The sequence below is a fragment of the Pistacia vera genome, unplaced genomic scaffold (genome assembly GCF_008641045.1).
Source record: "Pistacia vera cultivar Batoury unplaced genomic scaffold, PisVer_v2 Contig891, whole genome shotgun sequence".
Classification (NCBI taxonomy): domain Eukaryota; kingdom Viridiplantae; phylum Streptophyta; class Magnoliopsida; order Sapindales; family Anacardiaceae; genus Pistacia; species Pistacia vera.
The window spans coordinates 17,382-39,515 of NW_022196769.1; the positions used below are offsets into that span (position 1 = coordinate 17,382).

The following is a 22,134-nucleotide window of genomic DNA, read 5'->3' on the forward strand; positions in this document are numbered from 1 at the left end:
ATTTTTCGGTCAGATTCCGGCGGTGGTGGCCAGAATCTGACACTGCAGGTGGTGGGGGTGTTTTTGGCATTTTATATGTTAGGGTCTTTAGTTAAATTAGTAAACCTAAGGGCTTTTTTACAAATTTTTAAAATTTACCTCGTAATACTCCCATATCCAATAACCCAATACTATCCCTAAAATCCTATCCAAAATACTAAACCAAACGCACCCATGTATGTCGAGTAGCTGTTAAATTTAATAACCATGAGTGGCATAAATTTACTGGACGATGGTAATATAGTCTTTGTATTCTAGATTTTTCCCTAAACATGAGGTGGAGCAATTAAACAAAAAACAAATATTTTCTCTTTAAATTTATGTAATGTATTTTAAAAATAATAATTTTTAGGCAGTGACTCATCGGTCGTCCATGGGCTTAGGGTAGTTACAGGGGTGGAGCCAGAAAATTTTTGTGGGGGGCCAAAATAATGCTTAATGAAAGAGAGGGCCAGATAAATTAGGAAATTACATTTATACGTGTCACTGTGTTTAAGTTAAAAAATTAAGGGTGAAAATAAAAAAAATGAATTTACCGGGAGTAAATTAATTTCCCATTTAAGTATACAATTGCTGCTTAGATTAGATGCTCTATTTAATAATAGGTTAATTTATGTTTCCCTTAAAATCAATTAAGGGAGTGTTTGTCTAAGTTTATAAGCTGGTCAAACTAGTTTATAAGCTGGTCAAACTAGTTTATAAGCTCTAAAATTAAGTTAACTTATTTGTTTATAACTTTTTTGAGCTTATAAGCAAAAAAATAAAATAAAATAAAAATAACCTAAGTTATTTATTTATTTATTTTACTTATAAGCTAGTTTGATCAAGTATATTATCATATTATCCTTGTTTAATTTTAAAATTTTATAGTATACCCTTGTTTAATGTAATACCCTTTTTAGTCATTTTATAATAAAATATACTTATAAGCCACATTTTATCAAACACTTCAACTATTTATCAGTCACTTATAAGTACTTTAACCAAACATGTAATTGCTTATAAGCTAAAATTAGCTTATAAACACTTGTTGTTTATAAGCTAATTTTCATAAGCTCAGACAAACACCCCTAAATTTGAAGTTAATAATTGTACCCAAATGCATGACACTTTGAATGGACTAACCATCAAACCATTAAAAGTAGATACCATAATTAGTATTTAAAAGTTGCACTTTAATGAATATTGTTTTTTTGTTTTATTTTTTTAGAGTGTTGAAAATGACGGGGGAGTACGAAAAATTGGATACGTTTGTCTAAAAACATGTTTAACATATTTATATGAGAACACAAAGAAAAATAAAATAAAATACAAAATTCCATAAAACAACTTCAAAGTATCACTTATTTGTTTTGTCTTGGAGGGTTCGTTTATTCTATTTGAAATTGTGTTAAAAGTCTTGATTCGAAATGAAAGTTTCTGTTTTAGGAAAGAGAAGATAAAATATATATATATATATAAAGATAAATTTTCGACACTAACTAGATAAGTAAAATTCATAAATGAATAGAACCTAAGTTCTAGCGTTGATTGATTGTGAAACAAGTCCTTTGGAGCCCACAAATTATGGCGTGTGTTTCATATTTATCTTTCTATCTTATTTTGATTAAACATTGATGTTTAGTAGTCAATTTCATTACTAAAAGATGGTTTGCTCACTTTTCTCTTACTAGGACTTTTTGGCTATGTTTGGCTTAGTATTTTTATCTATATTCTGGATCCTATTCTCCAAATAATGTTTGGCACATTATTCCATAAATATTACCCTATTTTTTTAATTACTTTTAGATCCCCTAAGGTTATTAATTTCACTAAATACCTCCTGAAAAAAAAATTTAAAAATTAACAAAAACACCCCCATCAACCCAACTTGTCAGATTCCAGCAACCACCGTCGGTGATAGCCGGAATCTATACAACGACCTAACTTTCGACCAGAAATGGTCGGAAGTTCACCAATGTGGCCTTTTCCGGCTAGATCCACCACGGATCTGGCCGAAAAAGGCCAGATCTGGCCTTCAGCGACGGCTAAAGAAATGGCCATTGTTGACCGAAAACGACGGCCACATCTTTGGCATGGCCATCGGTTGGCCTTTTCCGGCCGTCGATGGCCATAACGGACTGTAGATCTGGCCTTTTCCGGCCAAATCCACCATGGATCTGGCCGGAAAAGGCCATAACGACGTGTTACGGCACAGATCCGACCGGTCTGTGCCGTAACAAAAATTTCCAACCAGATTTCGACGGTGGTGGCCGGAATCTGGCACTACAGGTGGTGGGGGTGTTTTTGTCATTTTATATGTTAAGGTCTTTAATTAAATTAGTAAACCTAAGGGTTTTTTTATAAATTTTTAAAATTTACCTCGTAATACTCCCCTATCCAATGACCCAATACTATCCTCAAAATCCTATCCAAAATACTAAACCAAACGCACCCTTTGATATTTTCTTTAATCAGAATATTGAATTTGAGACGTTAGATTTTTTGAATGGTTGAAATTCATTGAAAATATCAATGTACAATTGTACCATTGAAAATATGGTAAAGAAAGTTAAAATCATGTACAATTGTAATAAGGTGTCTTTTTAATTTGAATAAATTTCAAACATCAACAGAATATAATGTCTCAAATTTAAAGTTCGTCTTTTTAATTTGAATGAATCTGAAACTTCTCAAATTTAAAATTTTTGTTGTAAAATGTAATCCAAAACAGTACAAACATGCAGTAACCAAAATGCAGCAACCACAAATATTGAGTACAGTAATAACGATTAAGCAAAAATAAAGAAGAAGGAAAAGAGAGATGACACCAGACATATAGTGGTTCGGTAATCTTAACGATTACCTACATCCACTCTTCAGAGCAAGAAAGAAAAGTTTCACTTTGAGTTTGAGAAACCTTACAGAAGAATTGGCTCACCCCTTTACACAGGCACAAACCCGAAACAAAACCCTTCTGATTTTACACCCGTATACCCAGATGCTCTCACCACTCATACCACATCAAATAGGCCGAAATTAGTATCAATTTATATAGCAAAAGAAAGACTAAACAATAAGGACAGCTAACACCTACCATCACCGTTGATTCCATGGACGAACCTCAGATTTCCAACACAACACCTCTAACTGATTTCTCTCTCTGTTAACCAAGAGAGAATGGAGAGAAGTGAGCTGCGCACAAGGCCTAAAACAGATTAGGTCGTTCAAAGATAGCAAAAAGACTAAACTATCCCTCAAGCCTTAACAATTTACATTGACCAGCCACACTACAAGTTGACTTCCACGTGTGTCATCAAGTGTCACATCACAACAATTTTGATGATAGAAATTACCAGACGTCTTGATAAGAGAAAAAAATAAATATAAATATTAAAACAGTTTCACGAGATAGCCACCCATTTGTACAATATACCTCGTGTTGTATTTCAATCCTGAGTAGTCGCTATCTATTGGGGCCAACAAGATATTTTATGCTCAACCACATAAAAGAAAATAAAAAAACCGAAGACCTTTTCGTACCAATGTGATAGTGCGGGTAAAAACCATTTGCCCCTCGGTGTATCCAAAATTACTGTTAGGTCCAAACCTTTGGGGTATTATAAGAAAACCTCCTCAACGGTCAATTTTCACTATTAAAACAGTATAAAAAATAAAAAAGTTATTTGATGTGAAACTAATGATTAAATCAAAATAGTGGATAGGATTATGTTGCAAATCTTTCATTGGAAGATTCATACCAAGTTATGCAAATACAGCACGTGGATTATTAAAAAATAAAATTTCAAAAAAAATTTAACTTAAAAAATTTCTGAGCACGTCATTTCATCACTTATATTATGTGGACTGAAATTAAAAAAATATTAAGAAAATTTTATGATTTCTCTAGTAATTTTACTAATGTTGTTTCTATATTGATGTGAATAAAATTTAAATTATTTATCGATTATTTTGTATTACAAAACAAAAACAATTAAACCACGTGACAGAGAAATGCAAAATTTTCAAATAATTTTACAGATGACATTGTTATAATAACTTGAAAACTATAAATTGTATAAATGAATATTCAAGATGATAATAATAATAATAATTATTATTATTATTAATATGAAAAACGAAAAATATTGAAAAATGGGCAACAACAATATTCAAATATGGGCAGCAACAATATTCAAATATGTTTTATGAAGATTATGATTATTTCAAGCTTTTTCTACATAATTACATGACATTACAAGGATGATATTTTATTCCACAAGATATATATATATATATTTTTTTTGACCGAGGTGTCTAGGTCAATTTACGTATACCTCAATATAGATGCTAAAATGTTCCGGTTGCGGAAACAGAGTTTGATCCTATGAGGTTGAAGCCACTGACAATCCACTGTACTGCACATAAAGCAAACAAGAGTGGAGCTTACGTGAACACCAGTGTGGTGTCTGCCGTAGGTACTCCGATGCTCAAGTTAGTTAGATTGAATGAGGCAATTTAGTGAGGGTAAGGGAAGGAAGGGTTACTAGAGGTTAAGTCGGAGACTAGAACCACGACGTAGTAGTATAACTCTTAGGAGTAAGAGCTTGGGTGCTGGTAGGTAGTGTTGAGATTGAATGTCTAAATAGAGGAATGACCTTTTGTAGGATCTTCGTATCCTGATAGGACTCTGAATCCTTAAGGGAAGTGGTCTACTGAATGGGAAAGATCTTGGTTCACTTGATTTGTTAGTAACAGGAGTCCTAATTTACCTAGGATATGAAATCTTGGGCCGAATTAGGATAGAACCAAACAGGAAGAGTCCAACTTACCTCGGTCTGGAAGGCCTGGCCTTAAGTGCTGATGGTGTCGCCCATTCTGGAGGAAGGCTGGTTTTGGGGCGCATGTTTATCGACCCACGTCATGAATTCTAATGCAGACCCAGCCAAAATTGGATCATAAGCTTGGGTCGTTGTAGTGGATCATGCCTATTTGAGCTTGATAAGGGCTCGGGTGATTTTTGACCCCTGCACTCAATTAATCTCCGGGTTTATTAGATATCTAGCAAGGGTCACAGGATACGTTGTTGCCCTTTTTTCAATAGAAATTAATTAATTGTTATTTACACGAGACAATGTCAAATCAAGTTGAATCATAAATCCAAAATCTCAAACTGGGGATATTTTAGTTAATTCATTAATCAGATATGGTCTTCAATAAGATTATTTAAGAGTGAAAACTGACGATAAGGGAGTTTTTGTGTAATACCCAATGGTTTGGACCTAACTAATTTGAAATACACAATGGGGGCAAAATGGTTTTCTTCCAGATAATAAGTTGGGAATTTTTATTAATAGATATATCTATAAGTTGGAATGGAGTGACGTTACAATACATTGAAAATTAGCAGGTCGAGTCTTGGACTTTGGGTTGGCCGAAAAGGCTTGCACCCATCACTGCACAACCCAATTGGCCAATGAAAAGAAGTTATATGAGAGGAAAATCCAACACCAATTACCTTCTCTTACAAACTCTCCTTCACAACCCTAATATGGTAATTCATAATTGATCAGTTTACAATGAGTTCTATGTAGATCCCACTTGATAAATTATAGTTGACCAATTACGAATTGTCATATCGGGGTTGTGAAAAAAAATATTTGAGAAGTGATTATGAGTGTAGTATTACGCTATGAGATAACTCGTGTATAGTTATTTAGTAATAGTTCAATAGTTAATACAATGATTAATTATCTTTCACATCGCTGAATATAATCTTGCGTATGATTAAACTGAGTGACATAAACTCACACATAAAATATTATTTCTTTATTTTCTATTAAGTCTTTTGGAAAAGATACAGCCACCGAAAGTTATACACCGAATTCATGCACCAAATAACGTGATAAAATCCTGACCGTCGATTAATATTAAATTAAAATTAATCAACGGTCATGATTTTATCACGTCATTCGATGCATGAATTCGGTGCACTACTTCGGTGACTGTAGCATTACTCTAAGTCTTTATGCCGTAATCAGTGTTAAATCTAGTTATTCTCGTACTAGATTTTCATCGCAAGATTATCACATAAGGAAAAGAGCATTGTGAAGCACTCCATTGAGCATGTTATACAGCGCTAGATGTGACGTATTTATGAAATCATGCTTCCGTATTATAATTATTATTTTATAGACTTGAAACATAAACATAATCGATAAATGTATAAATAACATTAATGTTGTTGATGCTTGATTTTGATACCAACTACTCACACGTGTAAAATGCTAAAATGACTTAGAAGTCACACGTGATATGAGGGGATTGAATCAAATAAAAGGTGAAGAGCAATATTTAAAGTGATTCGGATGCTTTAAAACGAATCATATGTCCACTGCTATTGTATTAATAAGAGAGAGTGATCAAGTCGCGTTCAGCGAGCTGAGTTGCAGTTTAGAGAGAGAGAGCTATTTTAGCGTAAAATTAGCTAATCCCCACAAATGAGAGGGAAGTCCTCTATTTATAGTGGGAAAGTTCAAGGTAATGATTATGAAAGCTGCAAGTGGGTAGGGGCCTTGCAAATCATTTCTTTGCATCCCATTGACCACCTGCCCGAGGGATTTCCTTGATTAAAGTAGGGCTTTGACATGTGGGCGATCTCTAGCCGCTTGCTGGCCTGGCACTCATCTGTTGTACTAACATGAGCCATGCCACTTGCGCTAGGCGCGACGTGGCCGCACTTGGATGGTACGGAACCCTTATGAACTCTGACCATCCTTTACTGACGAGGCTCCATGTCAGCCCTACTTTTTCTGGCATAATAGAAGTGCCCCAGTTTTTAAGGTTTAAGGATTGGACCTTGAGAACTTCATAATTATGCCATGATTTGACATATCCAAATGACGCTTGGTCGAGTCGACCTGGCTACAAGGAGGTCCCAGAACATTTTTCTATGAGCAACCTAAGATGGTCTTCTTCCGCGAAGTCAATGACTTGGATTAGACCCTACTCAATGCCGTATTGATGAACTTCTTATCTTAACCGAGGTTCGCGACCTGATTACACTTGGCATATTTTTGTTGGAGGCAAGGAATCACCTCGCTTTGCAACTGACATGCGATGAAGAGTGTTATTTTCCAATGACCTCTTTAGATGTTATCCGTTGTGATTGACAGCTAATCCATTAATGAATTGTCCGTTATTTTGACAAACGTGTCCTGTGCGCAATAAGTGCCAGCCATGCGCATTAAATGTAAGACATGCTAAAACGTCATTCCTTATCAGGGCATTAAATGTGGATGAGAGTGCATTTAATGTGGAGGAGAAAATCGAGCTATCGATCGATTATTTCAATGGAGAGACGCAACGATTGGATTTCTCGAAGCGTGGTAGTTACTCCTTCTTGCCGATTGATGACATGTGGTCTTGATCAATGGCGAGAGACGCATTCCGCCCAAACGTCACTTGGCTTCGGGAAGACCAATCATCGTTTCCTCTACTATAAAACCCTAGGCTCGCCTTAAGCAATGTCACAGTACTCATACTTTCAGAAAAAGCAGAAAGCTCTCGCGAGACCAGATTTTCAATCCTTCAAGTTGGTGTGCACTTTCCGTTAACAGTAAGAAGTTCGACCTCCATAACCAAAAAGGTAAGGAAGATCCTTCCATTGCTTTCTTTTTTCTATTTAGTGGACAACTTAACCAGGTGATAATGGTGGGTGTTTATGGCTAGACTTCTGTAAGGAATAGGTTTTTAGGGTACAAACTATTGGGGGTGGTCCCCAAGGGTTTTTTAGGATTTTTGGAAGATACATTAGGGTATTGTTCTTCCATGTTGTCGTACAAAATTCTGTATGGAGATTGAGTAATCTGTATGTGTCCCCATTTTTCAGACCATAAAAGAGATAGACCCTACAACGACCAGAACAAATGAGAGTACGAGCTCGCAGGCGCAAGACACCCCAATGGGTCATGCGCAAGAGATTTTGTCAGTGGTTACCCGAGAGGAAGTACAGAAGGCAGTAGACCAATACGCACTTAGCATAGACGTCTACCGATACAAGTCGCATATAGCTTGGAATCCACCAGAGGGAATGGCTGTGATCTCTGAAGCTATATTCAAATGCGAAGCACTAATTCCTTTCCATCACTTTATCAAGTCGATCCTCGATCACTTCGGGGTTGCACATTTACAGCTGATGTCTAATGCATATATGATAGCCGTAGCTATGTATATCACGTGCGCTGAGTACGGCCTTGGCCAGCTGACTGCGCTGGAGCTCGCTTGCTCGTACTATTTAAAAAAGAGCAAGGACAAAAATTCTTACTACCTCTCGAAGCAATCCACGATCGAGGGAGGCATATTCAATTACCCCAGTAATGTCGGGGCATACAAGACCAAGTTTTTCTTTTTCCATTACGATGGCATCTGCCACTTTAGGGAGCTGAGTAGGTCTTCCCTTTTTGCACTTAGAGAATTTTTTCTTTTCTTTTTGGGATTTGCTTTCTAATGATCTTTCTTGTCTCTTCGCAGGAAACAAGTCGACCAGGTTGACAGATCTCTTTGACTTCAACCGAATAGTTTCATTCGGTAACCTGCCAGATCACTACCGCGACGTGAAACTGCTTGTGACAACCGCCAATTTGAGGAAGTATGACTTCTTCAATTTTGAAGTGACTTTGGAACCCTTACTTCGTAAGTGTCTGCAGTCTTTTCAAATTTTTTCTTTTGCATGTAGCGAACTCTTTTACTACCAGTACCTACATGCAGCGAATATGCTGCCCAAAGTGCTAAGGTCGTTGACAGAGAGGGGGTTCACTTTCCCATAGGTTGGTGCCACGGAAACAGCCGAGGCAGGCCCTAGCGACACCCCTGTCGAAGGAGTGCAGGTGGGGGTGTAGCCACCCACCGAACAATCAGCAAAACCTTCTCAGCCCTAGGGTGTGCGAAAAAATCCAATATCTGGTCCGTATCCGATCTGATCCGAAAAAATTGGATATCCAAAAACTTGGATCGGATTCGGATATCAATTTTTGGAATATCCAGATTTCGGATCGGATATCGGATCGAATCCACAAAGAAACAGGATATCCGGATCCAATCCGATTTTGTCCATAACTACAAGTTTTAAGAAGTTATTTTGGGGTCCTAGGTGAAAAGTGGTAAAGTATGTGGACATTTAGAAATACGATGACAACTTTGGGGGTCAAAATGCAATAAAATGATGATGTGGTAGGGGGTAAAAAGAATCATGCAAAATTTTAGGGGATAAATTGATGTGGTAGGGGGTAATAGGACTTCTGGGAGGTCGTCGACCCAATTTCCCTCGACAGCGCTAAGCTTAGCCTTCAGAGTATGCTTGATGGTCTTATTGACAACTTTAACCTGACCATTGGCTTGTGGTCTTGCGACTGAGGCAAATTTTTTATAGATCCCCAGCTCATCGTAAAACTGAATTTCTCATTGTTAAACTGCTTCCCATTATCAGAGATGAGTGTATGAGGAATTCCGTAGTGGCACACTATATTTTTGAAGACGAAGTCCTTGAGCTTCTTGGTAGTGATCGCGGCCAATGGTTCAGCTTCGGCCTACTTGGTGAAATAATCCACTATGACCACAGCATACTTGACCCCTCCCTTTCCGCCTGACATGGGTCCAATAAGATCAATTCCACACATGGAGAATGGTCAGGGGCTGGTCATTGTTATCGGCTGGTGAGAGAAGCTCGCGGTATGTTCATGAACCGCTGGCACTTGTCACACTTTTTTACAAAGTTAAAGAACTCTTGAAGCAGAGGCAAGTAGTACCCTTGACGAACAACTTTGTTAGCGAGGGATCGCGCGACAGTGTGATTACCACAAATCCCTTCATGTATCTCCCTCATGAGATAGTTTGCTTCCTCGTCGGTTACACATCGGAGAAGAGGGGCGCTAAATGCTATCCTGTACAACTTATCTCCTATGAGTGTGTAACGAGCAACTCTGGTTTGCAAGGTTCTTGCCTCAACCTTGTTATTGGCCAAGGTCCCATCTCAGAGATACTGAATAATTGGGGTCATCCAGGAAACTGATTCTGTCGTAACCATGACCTGTTCAGGCAAGTTGATACTAGGGATCTCTATGTACCAAACATGAATACTGTATGGGCCATCTAAGTCCAGCGATGAGGCAATTCTAGCCAGGGCATCCGTGACAGAATTATTGTCTTTAGGAATCTACGTGATCGCGAAGTGCTTGAAAGACTCGAGTGCGATCTTAGCTTTCTTCAGATAACTAATCATGTTTTCTTCCTTGGCTTGATACTTTCCCAAAATATGATTAACAACCAACATGGAGTTGTTGTGAATACTGATCGCAGTTGACCCCATTTCTGTTGCCAACCGCAGACCAGCGAGCAATGCTTCATACTCGGCCTCGTTGTTGGTAGCTTTAAACCCGAACCAAAGAATACCGTGGATGCGAGTCCCCTCGGGACTAAGGAGGAGAAGACCTGCCTCGGCCTTTTTCCTTTTCGAGGATCCATCGACATAGAGGTTTTGAAAGATCAACATGCATGAAGAGTGGTGGAGATGAACAGTGAAAGCATAAAAGGATGGATTTCAAAAACCGTTTTCAAACAAAGCTTGGAAAAAAGGATTATACCTACTTATTTGCTTTGTATTGATGAAGATTAGACTCAAAGTAATGAGACCTCCACACTTTAACACCACCTTGAGAGATTTAAAGAGTGGCCGTGGCTTTGAGAGAGAGTTTTTAGTTTGCTTTGAGTGAACAATGTGTGTTATGAACTAAAATGCAACCTTTTGCATTTATATATACTTGGGGCAATTTTGCAATTATTTGCTTTTCACTTCCAAGCCTAATAAAATCTTATTTTAAAAAGGGAGCCCAAGTATTTATTATGTCACCCTTTGAATAATCAATATTATTCAAGGGTTCATGTAAACTAAACTAGTTTAGATTAACAACCCATAAATTTACCCTTTTACCCTTTAACTATTAAAAGGTAATTTTCGGTCATCTCATTAATCTTAACGCTTTTAGATATAATAATTAAATATAATTAATTATTGTTTGACCATTTTAACCCTTAAAATATCACAAACAATTTTCTATGTAATTATTACCATAGAAATCCCGTTATTACCCTCGGAAGGTGCTAGCCCTCTTCGGATAATCATTTCTCTCTCTCATCCTTCTCTAACTTCTCAAGGTTATTGGTGTGACCATGTAAGTCCACCGTGGATTAGCCGTGAGCCGGTTCTGGATGAATCCGAAAACTTGTCCAGAGGCCCAACGACTATGGTAAACATCTAGCAATGTGTCATAGTCCCTGAACCACGATGAAAAAATAATTCATTAAACCATTTCAGATCATGCATACCATGTAGGTAAAGTCCCTCCATTGAAATATCCTAATCAAGCATGGATTCATGGAACGTCAAAATCCTAAACTCGATCTTCTACCGAATCGTCGATCAATATGTCAGGAACTCGTCATCACAAACTTGCTTTTGTATGACTAATAATAGACTCTGGCCAGAGATTTTGATTTTCGATATTTATCGACGTTCGTCTAGGAACTTGAATCAGGATGGAGTCCACGGTACTCCTGATCCTATATTTCCGAGTCAATGGATCCCCTCTTGACCATCGTTCGTTTTCGCATATGAACAACGCATGATCAAATAGGCTTTATTGTACGAAACATGATTAGTCTCGTACTTATACACCGTATGAACGATACGCATCCGTATCAGATCCGACTACAATGTCTCAGGTCAAAGGACTACATAGTGCATTGATATAACCAAACGATAAATCTTAACTACATGCTTTTCCAAGTGATTTGTCGTTATTCAGTCACGTTTGAAAAACAGTTCACCAACCGCTAATCCATACCAATGCCCCAATGACGTGACTATCATCATCATCCGTACTTATATCAACTCATGATATCTTTTGAAGCATCCGATATGCCTAATGTGTAATATAGTTGCCCAAATTATATTGTTTCCGTAGGGAACCCTTTTCAATAATTCATTTACCCATTAAATGAATCATCTGGACAATTCATACATATACTTTATTTTAAAGGCATGACTGAATAAAGGAAGCAATTTATATATATGAATTGAAGAACTCTTTCTTCTATTATTTATGATGTATAGATACAAGACAAAATGCTCTGAAACCGACAACACGAATGGTTTCTAGGGCATACACTAATATACATTAATAGGTTCCAGGTCGATAGATTCTAAATAGTTTCATGGGTGACTTCACTAGATTATTGTTCAGATTCCTAAATTAGTTAGAGTGAAAACTCTGAAATGAAATCGGTAACAGCCTGCCCTTTAATGGTTGTTTTCGGTCTGTACTGCAAATCGAACTGATTTAGTTCCATCGCCCACTTGAGTTATTTACTTGAAGCCTCTGGCTTTTGGAAGACTTGCCTAAGCGGGTAGTTGGTTAATACATGAATAATGTGGGCATGGAAATTAGGTCACAATTTTCTGGAGGCGACCAACAAGGCATAAGCTAATCGCTCAATTTCTGGATACCATATTTCGGCTTCTAGCAGAAGCCTGCTTGCGTAATCTACTAGCCATTGGACTCTGTTTTCTTCCCGAATCAGAGCTGCACTGATTGCATGTCGAGAGACGGATAGATACAAGAGAAGAATTTCTTGAGGGAACGGCTTGGATAGGAGAGGTGGCTTTTTGAGGTGCTCTTTTATGCTCTGGAAAGCCTGTTCGCAGTCCAGAGTCCACTTGAACTTCTTGTTGGCCTTGAGAATATTGAAAAATAGCAAGCATCGATCTGTTGCTCTTGATATGAAACAACTAAGAGCCGTTATTCGCCCATTAAGACTCTGAATCTATTTTCGGTTGGTCGGGCTCCTCATATCAAGGAGAGCTTGAATCTTTTCGGGGTTAATTTCTATTCCCCTCTGGTTACCCATATACCCCAAGAATTTTCCCGAGGATACTCTAAACGAACACTTCAGGATATTGAGCTTCATTTTATACTTCAGAGTATACCGAACATCTCAGTGAGATGTGTTATGTGATCTGAAGCGACATGTGATTTGACCAGCATGTCATCAACATAGACTTCCACTGATTTTTCGATCTGCTCAGAAAATATTTGGTTAACCAGTCGCTGGTAAGTCACCCCAACGTTTTTGGGGTCGAAGGGCATAAACTTATAGCAATACATCCCTTAATCTGTAACAAAAGAGGTATGCTCCTCGTCCGACGCGTACATCAGAATCTGATTATATCCCGAGTAAGCGTCCAACTCAACAGCTTGTGTCTAGAGGTGGTATCGACAAAGTTGGTCGATTCTCGACAAGGGAAAGTTGTCTTTCGGATAGGCCTTGTTGAGGTCGGTGAAGTCAACACAAGTCTACTATTTGCTGGTAGGTTTCTTTACTAAGACTAGGTTGGCAAACCAGCTCGGGTAAAGTGCCTCTTGGATGGACCCGTTCAAGAGGAGGTTATCTACCTCGACTTTTAAGGCGGCATACTACTCGGGGTCCATTGCTTTCTTTTTTGGTGAATCGGCCTGACTGCACTGTCAATATTCAAGGCATGACATATAACATTCGAGCTGATCCCGACCATGTCAGCATGAGTCCATGCGAATACGTCGACATTTTTCTTGAGGAAGCTTGTCAGGTCGTTGGCGAGCTAAGGACTGAGATTACTCCCGATCTTCAACACTCGGGTCAACTCGCTTTGATCGACCAATACCTCAGATAGGTCCTCGACTGGCCCACTGTGAGGGCATTCCTAGGTGCAAGGATCCATGTCATCCTCAACCGGGCCATGCTGTGGCTCGATCCTATTAATCGCCATTGCCTGCTAAGGGATGCCAACTAGTGCTCCCTTTCCCTTGCACGCCATCTGCACTACCCTTACATAGCAGTCGCAAGATGCGTGTTGAGATCCAATTACTTCCCCTATTTCCGTCGGGGTTGAGAACCTCATCTTCAGATGGTATATGGAGGTGACTACCTTGAAGTTTTGTAGTAGAGGTCATCCCAAGATGCCATTGAAAGCGGAAGGACAATCTACTACTAAAAACTCAATCTTTTGGTCAGCTTGTTGGTTTCCCCCAACGTGACCTAGAGCGAGATCATCCCCTTGGGAATCAAATAGTCGACAATGAAGCCGTACAAAGGGATAGAGGCAGGCTTTAGATATGCCTTATCTAGTTTCATCTTCTCGAAGGCTCGCTGAAATAAGATATTCATGACGCTTCCATTGTCCACCAGCATCTTATGGACTTCGCACTGAGCTATTTCAAACGTGATGACAAGGGCATGCTCATGAGGATAATGCAATCGCACCGTGTCTTTCTTGGAGAAGGTGATTTCCTCCTCTCTAGGAACCTTTATGGGTCGCGGCGTCGTGCTCATGACACTTATAGGGTCATGACGGGCTTCCCGAGCATACCTTTCCTAGGCATCTCGAGAGTTCCTCATGGGGTGTGGTCCTCTAAAGATGATCCCCACACTATAGAGACCTTTACGACTACGATGTCTTTCCTTGGTTCCTCTTGATTTTTCTCCCAAACAGGAACTGAGTCATCAACATACTCTTTGAAGTGCCCCTATTTAATGAGGTCCTCAGTTGCTTGCTTGAGGGCCCGACACTCGTCAGTGTGGTGCCCATTATCCCAATGATAACGGCAATACTTTTTATTGTTTCTAGCTGAGAGGGGATTCTTCATGGGCTTGGGCTCTCCAAGCAAACTGGCCTCCTCTGATTTATCTAGAACAGCCGATACCGAGGCTTTCAAAGGAGTGTATTGACTATTGTCGTGATCACGACGAGGAATTAGGGCATAAGATTTCTTAGGCTCGTACTTACCGCTGCTTCTTTTCTTTTTGCTGATCATCATTAGCCCATTTATGATCAGCCCTTTTATCCTCCCCCGGGTTGGGAGCACTGCTCGATGGACCGAGGTCATGGTGACTAAGAGCTGTCATGGAACTTTCGATTCGAAGGTACTTTTTAGTAAGGTTATAGAAGCGAGTGAGGGAAACATCGTCCTCAGATTGCAGTTCCTTCCATAAGTCTATCTGCGGGCGAACTCCTACAACAATGAGAGTCCAAATAGACTCTTCGGGAGTATGAGCCATTTTGTGGAGCTCTCTGTGGAACCTGTCTATATAAGATTGGAGGGGTTCATCCCTCTCCTGCTGTATATTGCTTAGGTAGCTTAGCGGCATTGAGAACTTTCTGTTCATTTGGAAGTGCCTCAAAAATGTCGAGCTCATTTGAGGCCATGAGCTGACCGATCTTGCTGGAAGCAACCTGAACTAGCGATTGGCATGGGCAGTAAGGGTTACTACCAAGCAACGACATTTTGCCAAGTCAGAGACTTGGTGGAGCTCCATGAGGTCGTTGACCTCGTATAAATGATCCTGCAGATTAGAATTCCCATCGAATGCTCGCATGTCGGGCATTCTGAATCTTGATAGGAGAGGGGTTGCTAACACTACCGGAGAAAAGGGAGACGCCTCTGCGACCTGCCCTTGCTCATTCTGCTGAGCCTTAAGCTGATCCAGAGCTCGCTGTAGTTTCTCAATCTGAGGTGGCGGAGCTACTTGGGGATCACTTTCTGCAACGTGGGTTCGACCCTCACGGTTGCGGTTAAGGAAATACCGTAAATCAGACTCTTCCTCACCTTGGCTGGAAGCTCCGGCCAATCTTGGTACACGCTGGCTAGAGTCATGTGATTGCATCGGGTGATTCGGGGAGTCTTCCCGACCTCTGCGGTGGTATGAATAGACCCGCGGAGGATGGGAATCCCCTCATGATGATGACCGAAGTTGTTATTTTGGCGATATTGGGGATCTCCCCGCCTTACACCTTTATGGGAATGCCCATGCGTCATGGCGCAGGACAGCTCATGCTGCAACATATCGCCAAGTCGTAATGACACGGGTAATTTACTGAGGGCGCGATCAGTGTTCACTAGTCCCTTGGAGCCCTTGGGTCCGTTGTGCACCACTTGCTTTCCCTTTCTCTGATGTGTTGCAGTGCGCTCGGTATGGACTTTTGCCCTTTTCCGTGCTTTCATGCTCCTACAGGCGTTTTTGGCAGTGGCACTGCCTCATTGGATTCGGGTGGCATGACTCGATTCAATCGGTCTAGCCTTTGGCAGACCGTTTGAAAAGTATTATTAAACCTCTCCAAGTAACTCATGACGACTAGGTCAAGCCGCGAGCTTGAAGGAATATCCCCTGTGATATTTTGCTGGACTGGCGGCATTTCGGGAGAAGTTTCCTCCTAGATCTGGGGGATTTCTTCATTGCCATGATTGGTTCATATTCAAAACCGCGAGCCATTTGCTGTTGTGGGATCGATTAGTCAGAGATTTTTCTAATGAAGAGTAAGTAATAAATCAGGCCCTCTTTCTAGCGCCAAACGTTGATGCTTGATTTTGACACCAACGACTCGCACGTGTAAAATGCTAAAATGACTTAGAAGTCACACGTGATATGAGGGGATTGAATCAAATAAAAGGTGAAGAGCAATATTTAAAGTGGTTCGGATGCTCTAAAGCGAATCCTACATCCACTACTATTGTATTAATAAGAGAGAGTGATCAAGTCGCATTCAGCGAGCTGAGTTACAGTTTAGAGAGAGAGAGAGAGAGAGCTATTTCAGTGTAAAATTAGCTAATCCCCACAAATGAGAGGGAAATCCTCTATTTATAGTGGGAAAATTTAAGGTAATGATTATGAAAGTTGCAAGTGGATAGGTGTTGTGCAAATCCTTTCTTTGCGTTCCATTGATCTCGATTAAAATAGGGCTTTGACACGTAGGCGATCTCCAGCTGCTTGCTGGCCTAGCACTCACCTGCTGTATTGACAGGAGCCATGCCACTTGTGCTAGGCGCGACGTGGCCGCACCTGAACGACACAGAACCCTTTTGAACTCTGACCATCTTTTACTGATGAGGCTCCACGTCAGCCCTACTTTTTCCAGCATAACAAATGTCATGACAATCCTCCAGTAGGAATAGAACTATACAACAGAAGAAAAAAGGATGTATGATAATTTTTACTAAAAAGTATTTTATAAATTAAAGAATTAAAATTATTTATTAAAATTTAACGGATATGATTTTACAAAATTATAATAATAGTATTGTTGATGTGGAAAATTGCACCAACGAGAGGTATGTGATTGACAATACTAGAACTATGTAGGATGAATTAATCTTGATGGATCACCGATAGAATAATACGATGATGAATGTGCAGTAATTAACATAAAATACTAAAGAACAAAAAGGACTTTTAAAGTGGTTTGGTTGTTTATCACGCAAAACCTACGTTCACCATTACGTTATTGAATCTGCGACTTTGACGATTTCTCTTTACAAGAGTTTTTAATGAATTCTCTATACAAACTATATAATGGGGTTTATATACTGTGTCGGTCACAACATTTAGTTGAAGAAAAACTCAAATTCGACTAAATAGAAAAAAAGCGTGATCTTTGACTTTAAATCATGAAGCCTGCATCGCGAGATATAATTTGCATGCCAATGGGGATTTATCCACTCCAAATTTCCCGCAAAAGTATATTCCTTAATAGATAATTAATTTGGATATAGTTAGAATTTATTATTATTATTTTTTATATAAAATTTGACTCGTATTAGCTGACCAAGATCCTCTCCTAATGCAAGTTCTCTGAAACAAACAGATAAATAAGCTTAGAGTTAATAAAAGTAATGTAATAAAGTTAATCTGACAGTTAATGACCTATCTTAATTTAAACAAACCACCAATTGATCCAAAGGGACGGCAATTTATATTAAGAATCGGCAATTTATATTAAAAATAATGAGTAACACATAGTGACAGAATTTTGCATTGATTTAAGAGGTCGAAAACTGGACAAAACTATTTAGTTCCATTATATGTGGATGATTTCATTGTTTCATTCAAACTTAATTGTATAATTAAATTGATAATCTCCAAGCTTCAAATTAATTGTCATCTTCAATACCTATGATCAATTGGATGAAATCACTATCATACTTCACTAAATACATGGGTTTTTATGTAAACTGTAAGAGAACTTCAAATATATACAGTAAAACTTCAAATTAATTGTCATCTTCAATACCTATGATCAATTGGATGAAATCACTATCATACTTCACTAAATACATGGGTTTTTATGTAAATTGTAAGAGAACTTCAAATATATACAGTAAAACCTCTTTATAATGATACTCTATATAGGAATAAACTATACATAGTCATAAAAAATTATAGTCCAAATTTAAGATAGTTATAAATAAGAATAAACTCTATATTGTAACAAGTTATAATTTTTCTAATTCCCGTCTTAAGTAAAGTTGCTTTCACATAATAATAATTATCTGTATATTACTAAAAAAATATATGTTATGTTACATTAAAAGTTTAAGATGAAATAAAATATTTATCTAAAATTGTTTGTGACAATGATTTATATTTTAAAGTTGTTACCACATCATTTATTTTGCTAGTATATAATAACTTGCTAGTATGGACACATTCTTGTTGAAGCCAAAATATTTTTAGCTTATCATTACAGCTTCATGGCACAAAACTTTTTGTATTTTCGTACTATCATCCTTAGGATTATTACCTTTATCTTCTTGTCTAATTGTAGTAATGATTTCTTCTTCGGTTAAAACATACACGATTTGTTACTCATTTAGATGATCGAGGAAGACATTAATATACATTCGATTAGTGTAGTGAAGTTGTCGAATCTGATCACTTAATTTTGCAATGACTCTTTTATTTCCTCGTCCACTTCATTTGTAACTTGCAATTCATCGAAATCAGGGGTTCTAATTTTGCAATGCTTAAAACCATTGGCAAGTGTTTGTGGCTTCACATCAATTGACCATGCATCAATTGCATTTATAGTTCTATCAAAGACACTTATTTTTGCTGGTTTCAAGATACGATCTTCTATCATAGGCAATTAAAGTGCTGAATTGAAATCTTAATACTACTAAAATATGAATTGAAATCCTAATATTGTACTACTAAAACATGAATTAAAAAATAAGAAACCATAACTATAATTTTTGTAACTACATCTCCATTAAGTTATAACCTCCTCAAAATAATAAAATTAGTTGGTTCCATCATTATGACTATAGAGAGGTTTTACTGTATATAGAAATTAATTTTCTTTTTAAATTCCAAAGTTTTATCCCCAAAATTTTGTTTCTACTATATATATATATATATATAAAATAGACCGATAAACATTTCAACAAAATGAAAATCACCCAATATATCCATTTGGTTTAAAATAATATCGTTTTTTTTTTTTAATTTTTTTTAATCTTTTGAAACTAGTTTAAGAATAGGCACACTGCATTGAGGGGTGGATTCAAGGTCCCTCCTTTATATTCATATGTTGTAATGACTCAGAATAATCATAATATACAATAATAACATACATATAAATTATAAAGTTGGCAAAAATTAGGATCCCAACTTATATGCATAGAATTATTATGATATATAACTATGAGGTACGTATAGGGATGAAAAGTGTATCCGAAAATCTGAGAACCACCCCGCCCTACCCTGTATAGGACGGGGATTCCCTGAAGTAAGTAGGGATGGAGACGAGGACAAAATTATTCCCTAAAAACGGAGACAGGGAATGGGAAATCCAGCCCCGCCCGGTTGCCATCCCTAGACTAACGTTGGTATCATTCTTGAGAATAGATGAGAAATAAAAAATATGTAACATAAAGACATGTTTGTGATATGACTGCTATGTGTGTTGGCTATTCCCTATTTTTTTACTATTCAGAGATATATGTATTAAAATTTTACCCTAAATAATATAATATATCATCTTATTTCATATTATCACTTCTTATATTAGAGTGGATATTATTACTTAAAATTTTAACTTTAATTTTTTGATATTGTTTGTGAACCATTCATTTTTGTTCACCAATGGTGTTGAGCGGTTCTGTGATAAAAGATTTGGTTTAATACTGGACTACAGTGGTATGATGATGTCATGAATGACATATAGTTATTATATATTTAATAAGTATCAATCACGATAGAAAATTTGACTAAGATAACATAAATTATGATGGTTGGCAATGCGATGCCGTATTCGGATGGCATCTTGATTTTTCCAGACTTTGATATTATGGCACTTACTCTTTCGTCTCTGTATAAGTAAACCTAATTTGTGCATTAGTATTCACTTCATCCATGGAACTCCTCTCTCTTCAATCCTCCTTTTCTTCTCCTCCTCTCTCTTTTTTTCTACTTCTTCGCTTCACCAAAACAAACCCTTAATGGCTTCAAACGTTACCCTTTACTCGGATGCTTACCAGGCTTCATTATAAACGACCACCGCCTCCTTGAATGGACAAACCAAAAGCTCAAAAACTACCCTACAAACACTGCCGTAATTCACAATCCCGGCACAGTCCATGGCGTCCTCACTGCAAATCCTTCCAACGTGAATACATCCTCAAGACTAACTTCGAAAACTACGGAAAGGCGACGTGTTCACGCCCTCTTGAAGATTTGCTCGGCCGAGGAATCTTTAACTCCGATGGGGAGCTTGGAAAGTTCAGCGCAAAACGGCTAGCCATCAGTTTAACACAAAGTCGCTTCGAAGTTTTGTTGTGGAGAAGTGAAGTTGAGAATGTGCGAGGTTGGGTGCCCATGCTGACAAAAGCTTCGGAAAGAGAAGAAGTTTTGGATTTGCAGGGTGTTTGGAGAAGTTTGCTTTGATAACATTTGCAAGTGGGTGTTTAATGTCGATCCCGGCTGTCTCGGCGGCGATGGAGCCGGTGTTGGTGCCGAGTTTATGCGTGCGTTTGAAGATGCAAGACCGAAGCTGTGGGAGATTAGGTATGCTTTTGAATTTCTATGGAGGTTGAAGAAGTTCTACAATATAGGATCAGAGAGAGAATTGAAAAAATCGATTGCAATAGTCAATGAATTTTCTACGATATTATAAGACAAGATTGGAAGCAAACAAGGAAAATGAAAACGATCAGGATTTACTATCTCATTTTATTGGAAGTAATTATAATCTTGTATGAACTCACCTGAGCTTATCGGATATGGTGATAAATTTTATTCTTGCAGGACATGACTCAACATCGTCAGCTCTAAGTTGGTTCTTTTGGCTATTATCGTCTCATCCGGACGTCGAAGAAAACATATTGAAAGAGCTTGAATCCATTCGGACAAAAAACCAAAAAATAATAGGCCAGTCTTATGAGTTCGATGAGTTAAGAGAAATGCATTATCTCCATGCGGCATTATCGGAATCGTTGCGATTGTATCCACCGGTACCGCTTGATTCAAAAGTATGTTGCAACGACGATAAATTACCGGATGGTACATTTGTCGGCAAGGGATGATTATATCATACCATGCATATGCAATGGGGGGCATGGAGGGCATATGGGGCAAGAATTGCCATGAATTTTGCCTGAAAGGTGGCTTGAAAATGGGATGTTTCGGCAAGAGAATGCTTATAGATTCCCGGTGTTCCATGCCGGGCCAAGAATGTGTATTGGGAAAGATATGGCTTACATTCAAATGAAGTCAATTGTAGCATCTGTGATTGAAAGGTTTATTGTTGATGTACAGGATAAGAACAAGTCTCCCGAGGATGTTTATCTATGACACTAAGGATGAAAAATGGATTGAAAGTAAAAGTGAGGAAAAGATCCAGGATTTTATCAATTGAATTATGTTAGGATCCTCACATCTATTAAGTAAAGATTAGTGGGTGGTTTATTAATCTTTAGGCTCCCTCTCCATACAAACCGGTTTACCCAACGCATTCATACAATTGGTATCAGAACTAGCTCTCATAGCCTGGAGGGCCGACGCTGGCATTGACTCCCTTATAAGTCCGTTTTAAGGGTGAGTTCTACCAGAGAATAGTAACAAATTATGTTTTTTTGTATGTGATATAAATAAACACTTTAAGGGGAGTTCTATCTAGTGGATAGTAACAAACTATGTTGTTAATAGTGATATAAATAAATACTTTATATCTTTATATACCAATGAATTTAT

General features: G+C 38.1%; 1 pseudogene; it reads left to right on the forward strand.

Moving 5' to 3' along the window:
- Positions 1 to 15,924: 15,924 nt before the first annotated feature.
- LOC116119507 lies at positions 15,925 to 21,809 on the forward strand (annotated as a pseudogene).
- The last annotated feature ends 325 nt before the right edge of the window (positions 21,810 to 22,134 follow it).